Source organism: Oncorhynchus nerka, linkage group LG20 (assembly GCF_034236695.1).
Source record: "Oncorhynchus nerka isolate Pitt River linkage group LG20, Oner_Uvic_2.0, whole genome shotgun sequence".
NCBI classification, from domain to species: Eukaryota; Metazoa; Chordata; class Actinopteri; order Salmoniformes; family Salmonidae; genus Oncorhynchus; species Oncorhynchus nerka.
Genome location: NC_088415.1, coordinates 49,622,613 through 49,639,304, shown reverse-complemented (window position 1 = coordinate 49,639,304; position 16,692 = coordinate 49,622,613). Strand labels below are relative to the sequence as shown.

The following is a 16,692-nucleotide window of genomic DNA, read 5'->3' as shown; positions in this document are numbered from 1 at the left end:
ACAAACATACCCTAAGAACAAAAAAAGGAACAGCACATTAAAAATAAGCTTGATGTAGTTGAATCCATAGAATTAAACCCGCTGGATGTAGTTGAATCCATAGAATTAAACCCGCTGGATGTAGTTGAATCCATAGAATTAAACCCCTTCTGGAAAAATGTGAATAAATTAAACAAACCACATCATGACGAATTGACTGTCCAAAATGGTGATATGTGGAGAAATCACTTTGCAAACTACAGCAATATAACAAAGAGCCCAGAAAAAAATATACAAGGCAAAATTAAAAATCCTTGAATCTGCAGTTAAAGACGATCATAATCCTGTTGATACCTTAATTTCAGAACAAGATTTATTGGAAAAAACGATGCACTCTACAGTACAACCAAAAAAGCTCTGTGGTGCTGATGGTATTTGAAATGAAATGATCAAATACACAGACCACAAATTCAAATTGGCTATACTTGTAATGGATTTCGTCCTCCTCTTCTGAGGAGGAGTAGCGAGAAGGATCGGAGGACCAATGCGCAGCGTGGTAAGTGTCCATAATGTTTAATCAAAATGAACACTGAAATACAAAACAACAAACGTGAATAAACGACACAAACGAAACAGTCCCGTGTGGCACAAACACTCACACGGAAAATAAACACCCACAACTCAAAAGTGAAACCAGGCTACCTAAGTATGATTCTCAATCAGGGACAACGATTGACAGCTGCCTCTGATTGAGAACCATACTAGGCCGAACACAGAAATCCCAAATTATAGAAAAACGAACATAGACAACCCACCCAACTCACACCCTGACCATACTAAAACAAAGATATAATAACAGAACTAAGGTCAGAACGTGACAATACTCAACCCCTTCAACATTATCGTCACTGCAGGTATTTTCACCAAAATTTGGAACCAAGACTTAATCACACCAATCTATAAAAATTCAAACACTTTTGACCCAAATAATTACATAGGAATTTGCGTTAACATCAAATTGGGAAAATTCCCTGGAGAATCATAAATAGCAGACTACTTAATTTCCTTGATGAACACAACGTCCTGAGTAGAAGCCCGATTGGATTTTTACTAAATAATCGCACAACAGACCACATTTATACCCTCCAAACTTTAATTGACAAACAAATAAATCAAAACAAAGAAAACATATACTCATGTTTTATAGAGCATTTGATTCATTCTGGCACAAAGGTATTTTTTTCTATAAACTAATAGAAAGTGGTATTGGAGGGAAAACATATGATGTTATTAAATCCATGTACACTAAAAACAAATGTGCGGTTAAAATTGGCAACAAGCAAACAGACTTCTTCTCTCAGGGACGAGGAGTGAAACAGGGCTGCCCAATAAGTCCAACACTATTTAACTTCTAGATGAATGACTTGGAAAAAACATTAGAAGTGTCTGCTGTACGCAGATGATCTGCTGCGGTCTCCCACTAAGTAGGGGTTACAGCAGCAACTACCATCTGCACAGGTTCTGTTAGAACTGGTCTCTCTCTGAAAGTTAATCCAAAAAACAACTAAAATAATGATCATCCAAAGTGGTCTGGGTATCAGGATCACAATTTGATTTTAAATATTTGGACACAGTTTTGCTAGTACACACCGAAAACAACATGTACAGTTGAAGTCAGAAGTTTACATACACCTTAGTCAAATACATTTAGTTTTTCACAATTCCTGACATTTAATGCTAGTAAAAATTCCCTTTGGTCAGTTAGGATCACCACTTTATTTTAAGAATGTGACATGTCAGAATAATAATAGTTGAATTATTTATTTAAGATGATATTTCTTTCATCACATTCCCAGTGGGTCAGAAGTTTACATGCACTCAATTAGTATTTGCTAGCATTGCCTTTAAATTGTTTAACTTGTGTCAAATGTTTCGGGTAGCTTTCCACGAGCTTTCCACAATTTTGGCCCATTCCTCCTGATAGAGCTGGTGTAACTGAGTCAGGTTTGTAGGCCTCCTTGCTCGCACACACTTTTTCAGTTCTGCCCACATATTTTCTATAGGATTGCGGTCAGGGCTTTGTGATGGCCGCTCCAATACCTTGACTTTGTTGTCCTTAAGCCATTTTGCCACAACTTTGGAAGTATGCTTGGGGTCATTGTCCATTTGGAAGACCCAATTGCGACCAAGCTTTGACTTCCTGACTGATGTCTTGAGATGTTACTTCAATATATATCCACATGATTGTCCTTCCTCATGAAGCCATCTATTTTATGAAGTGCACCAGTCCCTCCTGCAGCAAAGCACCCCCATAACATGATGATACCACCCCCGTACTTCACGTTTGGGATGGTGTTCTTCGGCTTGCAAGCCTCCCTCTTTTTCCTCCAAACATAACGATGGTCATTATGGCCAAACAGTTCTATTTTTGTTTCATCAGACCAGAGAACATTTCTCCAAAAGTACAATCTTTGTCCCCATGTGTAGTTGCAAACCATAGTCTGGCTTTTTTATGGCAGTTTTGGAGCAGTGGCTTCTTCCTTGCTGAGCGTCCTTTCAGGTTATGTTGATATAGGACTCATTTTACTGTGGATATAGATACATTTCCGCCTGTTTCCTCCAGCATATTCACAAGGTCCTTGGCTGTTGTTCTGGGATTGATTTGCACTTTTTGCGTTCATCTCTAGGAGACAGAACACATCTCCTTCCTGAGCGGTATGACGGCTGCATGGTCCCATGGTATTTATACTTGCGTACTATTGTTTGTACAGATGAACGTGGTACCTTCAGACATTCGGACTTTACTCCCAAGGATGAACCAGACTTGTGGAGATCTCCAATTTTTCCTTCTGAGGTCTTGTCTGATTTCCTTTGATTTCCCAATGATGTCAAGCAAAGAGGCACTGAGTTTGAAGGTCATCCTTGAAATTAATCCACAGGTACACCTCCAATTGACTCAAATGATGTCAATGATGACCCACTGGAATTGTGATACAGTGAATTATAAGTGAAATAATCTGTCTGTAAACAATTGTTGGTAAAATTACTTGTGTCATGCACAAAGTATATGTTCTAACCAACTTGCCAAAACTATAGTTTGTTAAGAAGAAATGTGTGGAGTGGTTGAAAAACTAGTTTTAATGACTCCAACCTCCAAGTGTATGTAAACTTCCGACTTCAACTGTAAGTGTATGTTGTTTATGTCTGCAAGTGTGTTATGTCTACATCTCCGTCTTAGAGCGCTTGTTTGTAGGGGACTGAGAGCATTTTGTGGTTTAAAAACAAGGTTTTACCCTCTCTGGGATATGTCCCACCTGGCCAAAAGCCAGTGAAAATGCAGAGCGCCAAATTCAAATAAATTACTATAAAAATGACTTTGATGAAATCACACATACAATATACCAAATTAAAGCTACACTTGTTATGAATCCAGCCAACGTGTCAGATAAAAAAAAAAAATGCTTTACGGCGAAGGCAAACGATGCTATTATCTGAGGATAGCACCACTGTAAACAAAGAGAGAAAAGCATATTTCAACTCTGCAGGCGTGACACAAAACACAGAAATATAATAGAAAATATAATTCATGCCTTACCTTTGACGAGCTTCTTCTGTTGGCACTACAATATGTCCCATAAAAATCATAAATGGTCCTTTTGTTCGATTAATTCCGTCGATATACATTCAAAAAGTCAATTTATTTGGAGCATTTGATCCAGAAAAACACTGGTTCCAACTTGTGCAACGTGACTACAAAATATCTCAAAAGTTACCTGTAAGCAATGTCCAAACATTTCAAACTACTTTTGTAATACAACTTTAGGTATTTTTTTAATGTAAATAATTAATAAAATTGAAGACGGGATAAAAAGCGTTCAATACAGGATGATACCAAAGTGTAACGAGCATTTCTGGTCACGCGCCTCTATCTAACAGTACACTTCAATTTACCCTCGTTCTGGATGGCCGTACTTCTTCATTACACAAAGGACAAAACCTCAACCAATTTCTAAAGACTGTTGCCATCCAGTGGAAGTGATTGGAACTGCAAGCCCCTGCCTTAGGATTCTAGATTCCCAATGAAACCCATTGAAAAGAGAGTGATCTTAAAAAAAATATTCCTGGATGGTTTGTCCTCTGGGTTTCGCCTGCCAAATAATTTCTGCTTTACTCACTGACATCATTCAAACAGTTTTAGAAACTTCAGGGTGTTTTCCATCCAAATCTACTAATAATATGCAGATCCTGGCTTATGAGCCAGAGTAGCAGTCCGTTTACTTTGGACAAGCTTTTCATCCGGATGTGAAAATACTGCCCCCTGTCCCAAATACATTTGAATGACTCCAACCTAAGTGTATGTAAACTTCCAACTTCAAGTGTATCTATTGCTAAATATCAGTAACTAAGGTATCTTTCGCATGGCTGTGAACGACCTGATAGACAAAGCAAGAAAAGCCTTCCATGCCTTTAAAATAAACATACCAACAAAAAAAATCCAATTAGAATCTGGCTCAAACTTTTTCAATCAGTTAAAGAACCAATTTCTCGATATGGCAGTGGAGTATGGGGTCCACAGTCTAATAATGAATGTACCAAATGGGACAAACATCCAATCAAAATACTGCATGCAGAGTTTTGCAAGACTGTATTTGAAGTACATAGAAAAACTCAAATAAAACATGTAGAGCAGAATTGGGCCAATACCCCCTCCTTACTTGTTTTTTTTAAAGCCTTCAAATTTACAACCATCTAAAAATAAGTGACCCTGAAACATTTCATCACACAGCTCTACAACGTCAAGAGATGAAACAAGAGGAGAGTCCCCTCAGCCAGCTGGTTCTGAGGCTCAGTTCACTAACCCAAACCACCCCATAGAGCCTCAGGACAGCACCCAGAAAATCTGTCCCAACTAAATTATCACAAAGCAAAGAAATATATACAGTACATCACATGTTGGAAAGACACCACAAAAAATCCAAGTAAATTAAAATCTATGCTACTTGGCTCTAAACCGACAGTACAAGGTGGCAAACTATCAGACCAATGTGACTGATAGAAAACGGAGGAAAACACTGACTAGGTACAGACTCAGTGAGCACAGCCTGGCAATAGAGAGCGATCATCACAGACAAAAATGGCTGACCAGAGAGGACAGTCTGGCTATAGAGACCGATCGTCACAGACAAACCTGGCTGCCCAGGGAGGACAGGCTGTGCTCACTATTCCCCTGGTAGAGACAGGGCTGCATTTTAATATTAGACTGTGACAAATACATATACTTAAGATAATCTTTCTTTCACAAAATCATCATTTCAGTACAAATAATTTGAAACTAAAATATGTTATTGGATGAAAAGCTCAAATGTGCAGTTTTGGCAGCCACAAATGAGTCCTCATCCTGAGGGATTGGCCAATGAAAAGTTTAATGTAATATCAATACAATTTGCATTTTTGTTTTGTTTTGTCTTTCATACCATGCCATTGGCTTTCAGTCAATTTGAGACTGGTCTTCTACTATTGCTATTGTATTATTACTCTCATGAATATTGTTGTTGTAGTTGCTGTTAATGGTAATCACATGTCCACTACTACTATTATTGTCGCCTTATTGCTGTTGGTCCAACCATTCTTTGTTATAAGTGTACTTTGACAATGTAAGTCATTTAACTTGCCATGTTAGTAAAGTCTATGAGAGAGAGAGAGAGAGAGAGAGAGAGAGAGAGAGAGAGAGAGAGAGAGAGAGAGAGAATTCAAGGCAGACAAACAGCCTCATATCCAATCAGAACTGAAAGCTGGTACTGGTCAGTGTCAACCAGAGTTGGCCAATGAACATACTAATATTTCAAAGCCATGAGGCATTTCTCAAATGTAGTTTTCAGAAATGGAGAGGAAGCAGATGTCACAGCTGCCAGATAATTCAGTTAATAACACAGACAAAATACAATGCATCACATCAATGCATCTGCAGAGATGTACGTACAGTATCATTTACATTACATTTAAGTCATTTAGCAGACGCTCTTATCCAGAGCGACTTACAAATTGGTGCATTCACCTTATGACCTCCAGTGGAACAGTAGTGCATCTAAATCTTTTCAGGGGGGGGGGTGAGAGGGATTACTTTATCCTATCCTAGGTATTCCTTAAAGAGGTGGGGTTTCAGGTGTCTCCGGAAGGTGGTGATTGACTCCGCTGTCCTGGCGTCGTGAGGGAGTTTGTTCCACCATTGGGGGGCCAGAGCAGCGAACAGTTTTGACTGGGCTGAGCGGGAACTGTACTTCCTCAGTGGTAGGGAGGCGAGCAGGCCAGAGGTGGATGAACGCAGTGCCCTTGTTTGGGTGTAGGGCCTGATCAGAGCCTGGAGGTACTGAGGTGCCGTTCCCCTCACAGCTCCGTAGGCAAGCACCATGGTCTTGTAGCGGATGCGAGCTTCAACTGGAAGCCAGTGGAGGGAGCGGAGGAGCGGGGTGACGTGAGAGAACTTGGGAAGGTTGAACACCAGACGGGCTGCGGCGTTCTGGATGAGTTGTAGGGGTTTAATGGCACAGGCAGGGAGCCCAGCCAACAGCGAGTTGCAGTAATCCAGACGGGAGATGACAAGTGCCTGGATTAGGACCTGCGCCGCTTCCTGTGTGAGGCAGGGTCGTACTCTGCGGATGTTGTAGAGCATGAACCTACAGGAACGGGCCACCGCCTTGATGTTAGTTGAGAACGACAGGGTGTTGTCCAGGATCACGCCAAGGTTCTTAGCGCTCTGGGAGGAGGACACAATGGAGTTGTCAACCGTGATGGCGAGATCATGGAACGGGCAGTCCTTCCCCGGGAGGAAGAGCAGCTCCGTCTTGCCGAGGTTCAGCTTGAGGTGGTGATCCGTCATCCACACTGATATGTCTGCCAGACATGCAGAGATGCGATTCGCCACCTGGTCATCAGAAGGGGGAAAGGAGAAGATTAATTGTGTGTCGTCTGCATAGCAATGATAGGAGAGACCATGTGAGGTTATGACAGAGCCAAGTGACTTGGTGTATAGCGAGAATAGGAGAGGGCCTAGAACAGAGCCCTGGGGGACACCAGTGGTGAGAGCACGTGGTGTGGAGACGGATTCTCGCCACGCCACCTGGTAGGAGCGACCTGTCAGGTAGGACGCAATCCAAGCGTGGGCCGCGCCGGAGATGCCCAACTCGGAGAGGGTGGAGAGGAGGATCTGATGGTTCACAGTATCGAAGGCAGCCGATAGGTCTAGAAGGATGAGAGCAGAGGAGAGAGAGTTAGCTTTAGCAGTGCGGAGCGCCTCCGTGATACAGAGAAGAGCAGTCTCAGTTGAATGACTAGTCTTGAAACCTGACTGATTTGGATCAAGAAGGTCATTCTGAGAGAGATAGCGGGAGAGCTGGCCAAGGACGGCACGTTCAAGAGTTTTGGAGAGAAAAGAAAGAAGGGATACTGGTCTGTAGTTGTTGACATCGGAGGGATCGAGTGTAGGTTTTTTCAGAAGGGGTGCAACTCTCGCTCTCTTGAAGACGGAAGGGACGTAGCCAGCGGTCAGGGATGAGTTGATGAGCGAGGTGAGGTAAGGGAGGAGGTCTCCGGAAATGGTCTGGAGAAGAGAGGAGGGGATAGGGTCAAGCGGGCAGGTTGTAGGGCGGCCGGCCGTCACAAGACGCGAGATTTCATCTGGAGAGAGAGGGGAGAAAGAGGTCAGAGCACAGGGTAGGGCAGTGTGAGCAGAACCAGCGGTGTCGTTTGACTTAGCAAACGAGGATCGGATGTCGTCGACCTTCTTTTCAAAATGGTTGACGAAGTCATCTGCAGAGAGGGAGGAGGGGGGGGGAGGGGGAGGAGGATTCAGGAGGGAGGAGAAGGTTGCAAAGAGCTTCCTAGGGTTAGAGGCAGATGCTTGGAATTTAGAGTGGTAGAAAGTGGCTTTAGCAGCAGAGAGAGAAGAGGAAAATGTAGAGAGGAGGGAGTGAAAGGATGTCAGGTCCGCAGGGAGGCGAGTTTTCCTCCATTTCCGCTCGGCTGCCCGGAGCCCTGTTCTATGCTCAGTATGTATGCTCTCTCGGTTTGAGTCTTTATGTTAATAACACAGACAAAATACAATGCATCACATTAATGCATCTGCAGAGATGTACATATAGTATAGTATGTATGCTCTCTCGGTTTAAGTCTCTTGACTACTCCGCTATTACACAAAATGGAGGTGAGTGTGTGTGTCTGGACAAGGCACTGTCAGCACCAACCAGGTTACTCACATTCAATATCCACACTACACAGTCCTCAGACAGAGAGAGAGGGGGAACATGAGAGCGAGAGAGAGAGAGACAGAGAGAGAGGGAGAGAAACCAGAGGGAAGTGGACAGAATATGGAAAATGTGTGCGTGTAAGAGAGATAACTCACTCAAAGAAATAAAGAGAGAGAGAGAGGGGAACTAGAGGAGGGCCAGCGGCTGGCAACAGGTGGGGAGGGGGTCTGCAACTCTGAAACTGGACTCGGAGTGTAACTGTAAATTAAGATTCTGGGCAGATGGTCCCAATAACTCTGGGTGAGTCTTGCCCCAGACACAGGTCCCTCTCTATCAAACCCTTGTGCTGTGAAATGCAAGTTCATTTTATGGGGCTCTGATTCGCAGCACAACGTACCTTTTCAGATATGACTTCCAAATGCAAACCTCCTGTGGAATCTCGGCATGAAAAAGGTGCTGCTACCTTTCATAACACGAAGGATTATAAAAAAGGGGAAGGAAGAGAGAGTGGGTGTAGGAGAGGGGTAAAAGAGAGAGACAGAGGTGGGGAGAGCGAGACTAATAGAATGAGAAGGGGGGGAAGAGAAATGTAGACAGTGAGGTAGATGGAAAGAGAGAGAGACAGACAGAGACAGTTGGACAAACAGACAGACTGCATGACAGCACGCCAGACCGTCAGACCGACCGACAGACAGACCGACCGACAGACAGACTGAACAACCATCAGACCGGCACAGAGCGAGACCGACAGATAGAGGAGTGTGTCTCTAGTCTGGTCTGTGGGTTAGTGTTAGCAATAAAGCTCAACTGGGCTAAGATTGGAACCAGATGAGTGTGAGGAGCTAATGGCTTCCCATTTTTGGTAACACTCTGGGGCTAGAGGGGATCCACCGAGAGAGATGAGAACCCACTTTGGATATTGTTTCCCCCTAAACCTTCTGATGAGGGGTGCTCAGGGCTGAAATAAGCCATGGCAGTAAAACAACAAACAGGCACTTTCACACACACACACACACTAACATGCACACAGAATATCGGTGTACACACATTTTAAAAAGACTCCCCATCCAAATAACTAATTTGAGTCGAAACTGTGTGTGTGTGTGTGTGTGTGTTTGTGCGTGCACTGTAAGACTTTTCTGTAATGTCAGTAAAACACTGTATAATGCGCAGTAAAGTACTGTAGATGTGTTTTACAGCATTAATGCCATAGATAGCACTGTATTATGGGTAAAATGCTGAAAATTACAGCTTAACTGTAATTGGAAGCCTACTGTAATAATTACTTTAACATACAGTATTTCCTTACAGTAGTAGCTCATACAGTGGGGCAAAAAAGTATTTAGTCAGCCACCAATTGTGAAAGTTCTCTCACTTAAAAAGATAAGAGAGGCCTGTAATTTTCATCATAGGTACACTTCAACTATGACAGACAAAATTATTTTTTTTTCTCCAGAAAATCACATTGTAGGATTTTTAATTTAGTTATTTGCAAATTATGGTGGAAAATAAGTATTTTCCTGGTTTCTAGCAGGTTAAAAGATGACCCATATTATTACTGGTGCAACGTTCTTGACCATTATGTTTCCACCATCATTACAGAGTAAATGGCTGGTTTCTAGCAGGTTAAAAGATGACCCATATTATTACTGGTGCAACGTTCTTGACCATTATGTTTCCACCATCACTACAGAGTGAATGGCTGGTTTCTAGCAGGTTAAAAGATGACCCATATTATTACTGGTGCAACGTTCTTGACCATTATGTTTCCACCATCACTACAGAGTAAATGGCTGGTTTCTCGCAGGTTAAAAGATGACCCATATTATTACTGGTGCAACGTTCTTGACCATTATGTTTCCACCATTACTACAGAGTAAATGGCTGGTTTCTAGCAGGTTAAAAGATGACCCATATTATTACTGCTGCAACGTTCTTGACCATTATGTTTCCACCATCACTACAGAGTAAATGGCTGGTTTCTAGTAGGTTAAAAGATGACCCATATTATTACTTGTGCAACGTTCTTGACCATTATGTTTCCACCATCACTACAGAGAAAATGGCTGGTTTCTAGCAGGTTAAAAGATGACCCATATTATTACTGGTGCAACGTTCTTGACCATTATGTTTCCACCATTACTACGGAGAAAATGTCTGGTTTCTAGTAGGTTAAAAGATGACCCATATTATTACTTGTACAACGTTCTTGACCATTATGTTTCCACCATTACTACAGAGAAAATGGCTGGTTTCTAGCAGGTTAAAAGATTACCCATATTATTACTGGTGCAATGTTCCTGACCGACAACACAGAAATGGCATTCAGAGTTACCAACGACTAATAATACATCTACCAATTCAGACACAGCCAGGGATACAACAGCAACGGCTTTCACAGTTCCCAACGACTAATAATACATCTGACAATTCAGACACAGCCACGGACACAACAGCAACGGCTTTCACAGTTACCAACGACTAATAATACATCTACCAATTCAGACACAGCCAGGGACAACACAGAAATGGCATTCAGAGTTACCAACGACTAATAATACATCTACCAATTCAGACACAGCCAGGGATACAACAGCAACGGCTTTCACAGTTACAAACGACTAATAATACATCTACTAATTCAGACACAGCCAGGGATTCAACAGCAACGGCTTTCACAGTTACCAACAACTAATAATACATCTACCAATTCAGACACAGCCAGGGATACAATAGCAATGGCTTTCACAGTTACCAACGACTAATATTACATCTACCAATTCAGACACAGCCAGGGACAACACAGAAACGGCTTTCAGAGTTACCAAGGACTAATAATACATCTACCAATTCAGACCCAGCCAGGGATACAACAGCAACGGCTTTCACAGTTACAAACGACTAATAATACATCTACCAATTCAGACACAGCCAGGGATACAACAGCAACGGCTTTCACAGAAACCAACGACTAATAATACATTAATCAGTTCAGACACAGCTAGAGAAACAACAGCATCGGCTTTCACAGATTCCAACGTCTAATAATACATCTACCAATTCAGACACAGCCAGGGACACAACAGCAACGGATTACACAGTTACCAACGATTAATAATACATCTACCAATTCAGACACAGCCAGGGATTCAACAGCAACGGCTTTCACAGTTACCAACGACTAATAATACATCTACCAATTCAGACACAGCCATGGAAACAACAGAAATGTCTTTCACAGTTACCAACGACTAATAATGCATCTACCAATTCAGACACAGCCAAGAATACAACAGCAACTGCTTTCACAGTTACCAATGACTAATCACACATCTACCAATTGAGACACAGCCAGGGATACAACAGTAACGGCTTTCACAGTTACCAACGACTAATCACACATCTACCAATTCAGACACTGCCTGGGATACAACAGCATCGGCGTTCACAGTTACCAATGACTAATAATACATCTACCAATTCAGACACGGCCAGGGATACAACAGTAATGTCTTTCACAGTTACCAATGACTAATAATACATTTACCAATTCAGACACAGCCAGGTATACTACAGCAACGGCTTTCACAGTTACCAACGACTAATAATACATCTACCAATTCAGACACAGCCAGGGAGTCAACAGTAACGGATTTCACAGTTACTAACGATTAATAATACATCTACCAATTCAGACACAGCCAGAGACACAACAGCAACGGCTTTCACAGTTACCAATGACTAATAATACATCTACCAATTCAGACACAGCCAGGGATTCAACAGCAAAGGCTTTCACAGTTACTAACGACTAATAATACATCTACCAAATCAGACACAGCCAGGGATAAACAGCAATGGCTTTCACAGTTACCAACGACTAATAATACATCTACCAAATCAGACACAGCCAGGGATAAACAGCAATGGCTTTCACATTTACCAACGACTAATAATACATCTACCAATTCAGACACAGCCATGGACACAACAGAAATGTCTTTCACAGTTACCAATGACTAATCACACATCTACCAATTCAGACACTGCCTGGGATACAACAGCATCGGCATTCACAGTTAGAAATGACTATTAATACATCTACCAATTCAGACACAGCCAGGGAAACAACAGCAACGGCTTTCACAGTTACCAACGACTAATCATACATCTACCAATTCAGACACAGCCAGGGATACAACAGCAACAGCTTTCACAGTTACTAAGGATTAATAATACATCTACCAATTCAGACACAGCCAGGAACACAACAGCAACGGCTTTCACAGTTACCAACGACTAATCATACATCTACCAATTCAGACACAGCCAGGCGTACAACAGCAACGGCTTTCACAGTTACCAATGACTAATAATACATTTATTTATATAGCCCTTCGTACATCAGCTGATATCTCAAAGTGCTGTACAGAAACCCAGCCTAAAACCCCAAACAGCAAGCAATGCAGGTGTAGAAGCACCGTGGCTAGGAAAAACTCCCTAGAAAGGCCAAAACCTAGGAAGAAACCTAGAGAGGAACCAGGCTATGTGGGGTGGCCAGTCCTCTTCTGGCTGTGCCGGGTGGAGATTATAACAGAACATGGCCAAGATGTTCAAATGTTCATAAATGACCAGCATGGTCGACTAATAATAAGGCAGAACAGTTGAAACTGGAGCAGCAGCACAGTCAGGTGGAAGTTGAAACTGGAGCAGCAGCATGGCCAGGTGGACTGGGGACAGCAAGGAGTTTCAGACACAGCCAGGGATACAACAGCAATGGCTTTCACAGTTACCAACGACTAATCATACTTCTATCGTAAAAATGTAATGCCAAGTCTCAAATAGCCTCCTGTCCCTTTTTATAGCTCGGCCACAAAGGAACACATTTCAGCAAACAATAACAGCCTGATTCAATAAATACAGGGGTCTAAAATCAATTGTTTACAAGGTTACCATGAATAACCATGAATTGTTCACAAGGTTTAATGTTTTATTTGTTAGATTAAATCATGAATTAATTACTTGAAAAAATGATGTCAATCATGTGTTTTTATCGGCAGTAAGAAACTGCTAGCCATTGGCTGCTAACATCTGAGAACTGCTAGTTATTGACCGGCTAAAACAAAAACAGTCCAACATTTTAAGAGTACAGACCCCAAGAAACCGTCTCTAAAAGAACGCCATCTAGTGATGAAAGTAGGAACTGCCAAAAATGCACATTCAAAAGGAAAAATAAATGAAAAATTGAGCTCCTTAAGAAATGTATTAAAATGCTGGAAGTGAATGCAGGAATTAAACAATTAACTATGCAAATTTGCAAAAACTGTGTGCCTCAAGGAAATAGACACCTCTTTCAATAAATTAAATAAAAAGGTTCTGTTGTGTTCAGTGATTTAAACAAACACCTGGACTACGAAGTTTTACGGTATTATAAAGAGTTGTCTTTCCCAATTGATCTGGGTGAGCAAACACAGTTTGGAGCAGTGTACGAAATTCCAAAGTCCTCTTCAATGCTCCGGCATAATTCTGTCATTTAGAGAAACGCTCTAAAGACTGCTGCTTTTCACAAAAAACACAAACACGCATAATTGTCCAATCAGTATACTATAACATAACCAACTCACACCAAGACCCTTGGAAGGCACAAATTCAGAAAAAAGGAGAGTGAATCAGATATCTGAGAAACACACACACATGAACACACACGGAAGCACACACACATACAGTAGCAGTCAGATGTTTGGACACACCTACTCATTCAAGGGTTTTACTATTGTCTATATTATGAAATATTAGTGGTGACATCTAAACTATGAAATAACACATGGAATCATGTAGTAACCAAAAAAGTGTTAAACCATTCAAAATATATTTGAGACTTTTTATACTTCAAAGTAGCCACCCTTTGCCTTGATGACAGCTTTGCGCACTCATGGCATTCTCTCAACCAGCTTCACAAGGAATGCTTTTCCAACAGTCCCGAAGGAGTTCCCACATATGCTGAGCACTTGTGGGATGCTTTTCCTTCACTCTGCGGTTCAACTCATGCCTAACCATCTCAATTGGTTTGAGGTCAGGTGATTGTGGAGGCCAGGTCATCTGATGCAGCACTCCATCACACTCCTTCTTGGTCAAATAGCCCTTACACAGCCTGGAGGTGTGTAGGGTCATTGTCCTGTTGAAAAACAAATGATAGTCCCACTAAACGCAAACCAGAAGGGATGTCATATCACTGCAGAATGCTGTGGTAGCCATGCTGGTTAAGTGTGCCTTGAATTCTAAATAAATCACTGACAGTGTCACCAGCAAAGCACCCCCACACCATCACACCTCCTCCTCCATGCTTCACGGTTGGAACCACAAATGTGGAGATCATCCATTCACCTACTCTGTGTCTCACAAAGACACGGCAGTTGGAACCAAAAATCTCAAATTTGGACCAAATCAAAAGGACAGATTTCCACCGGTCTACTTTCAAAGTTCTTGAAATGTTCCCTTTTGACTGACCTTCATGTCTTAAAGTAATGATGGACTGTCATTTCTCTTTGCTTATTCTTGCCATAATATGGACTTGGTCGTTTACCAAATAGGGCTCTTCTGTATACCACCCCTACCTTGTCACAACACAACTGATTGTCTCAAACACATTAAGAAGGAAAGAATTTCCACAATTTAACTTCTAACAAGACACACCTGTTAATCGAAATCCATTCCAGGTGACTACCTCATGAAGCTGGTTGAGAGAATACTAAGAGTGTGCGTTCATCAGGGCAAAGGGTGTCTACTTTGAAGAATCTCAAATATAAACCATATTTGGATTTGTTTAACACTTTTTTGGTTACTACATGATTCCATATGTGTTATTTCATAGTTTTGATGTCTTCACTATTATTCTCTAATGTAGAAAATAGTAAAAATAAAGAAAACCCTTGAATGAGTAGGTGTGTCCAAACTTTTGACTGGTACTGAACATGCACACGCACACGCACTTGCACACACACACACACATTGGATAGGTACATGTCTGTAAGATCATTGCTGGGGGTTTATTTACTGTGCAGAGATGGGAGGGGCTACATTTGAACAGCGATTTTATGGGGTCTACATTGTGTACAATGTTTCCATGAAATGATGTGTGGAGCCATTTAAGTAACAAATTAAGCATGTATTAATGCATGGAACGGGGAAGGACTGCCCGTTCCATGATCTCGCAATCACGGTTGACAACTCCATTGTGTCCTCCTCCCAGAGCACTAAGAACCTTGGCGTGATCCTGGACAACACCCTGTCGTTCTCAACTAACATCAAGGCGGTGGCCCGTTCTTGTAGGTTCATGCTCTACAACATCCGCAGAGTACGACCCTGCCTCACACAGGAAGCGGCGCAGGTCCTAATCCAGGCACTTGTCATCTCCCGTCTGGATTACTGCAACTCGCTGTTGGCTGGGCTCCCTGCCTGTGCCATTAAACCCCTACAACTCATCCAGAACGCCGCTGCCCGTCTGGTGTTCAACCTTCCCAAGTTCTCTCACGTCACCCCGCTACTCCGCTCTCTCCACTGGCTTCCAGTTGAAGCTCGCATCCGCTACAAGACCATGGTGCTTGCCTACGGAGCTGTGAGGGGAACGGCACCTCAGTACCTCCAGGCTCTGATCAGGCCCTACACCCAAACAAGGGCACTGCGTTCATCCACCTCTGGCCTGCTCGCCTCCCTACCACTGAGGAAGTACAGTTCCCGCGCAGCCCAGTCAAAACTGTTCGCTGCTCTGGCCCCCCAATGGTGGAACAAACTCCCTCACGACGCCAGGACAGCGGAGTCAATCACCACCTTCCGGAGACACCTGAAACCCCACCTCTTTCAGGAATACCTAGGATAGGATAAAGTAATCCTTCTCACCCCCCCCCCCCCCTTAAAATATTTAGATGCACTATTGTAAAGTGGCTGTTCCACTGGATGTCTTAAGGTGAACGCACCAATTTGTAAGTCGCTCTGGATAAGAGCGTCTGCTAAATGACTTAAATGTAAATGTATTATATGGTCCACTGCATGTAGGTGTGGATGGCAGCACAGTCTCACTGAAAGGAAAGGGCCCATTAACTATATACAGGTTGACTTGATATCAAATCATTGGAATGAAATTAAACTCACCTATTGATGATCAAGGCCAGAACCCAGGACACGTCGGGAAAAAATAAAAAAGTGGAGGATTAGTTACATGATAATATATCGCAATGATCAAGCAATACAGAAAAATACACTGCATTTCTAGAAAATATGAATTTTGCTGTGTTGAAAAGCCCTTTAAAGTTGGTACACACAGGATTATTTTTGCATTGTAATTTCAGAAAATGTCCACACTATATCTGCCGCTATATAGTAGATTGTGATTGGCTGTGATATTCGCGTATTGATTTCTCCCGCCAGAGCAGCATCTGTCAAACTGTGGCTGTTTTATCTAATGGAAATCTGT

The 16,692-nt window shown here is 42.3% G+C and overlaps 1 protein-coding gene across 1 annotated transcript in view; it reads right to left on the bottom strand.

The window, feature by feature from the left end:
* Positions 1 to 16,692, bottom strand: part of LOC115120562 (histone-lysine N-methyltransferase PRDM16-like) — a 329,075-nt gene that overhangs the window by 132,838 nt on the left and 179,545 nt on the right. The gene's annotated exons all lie outside the window — the stretch shown is intronic.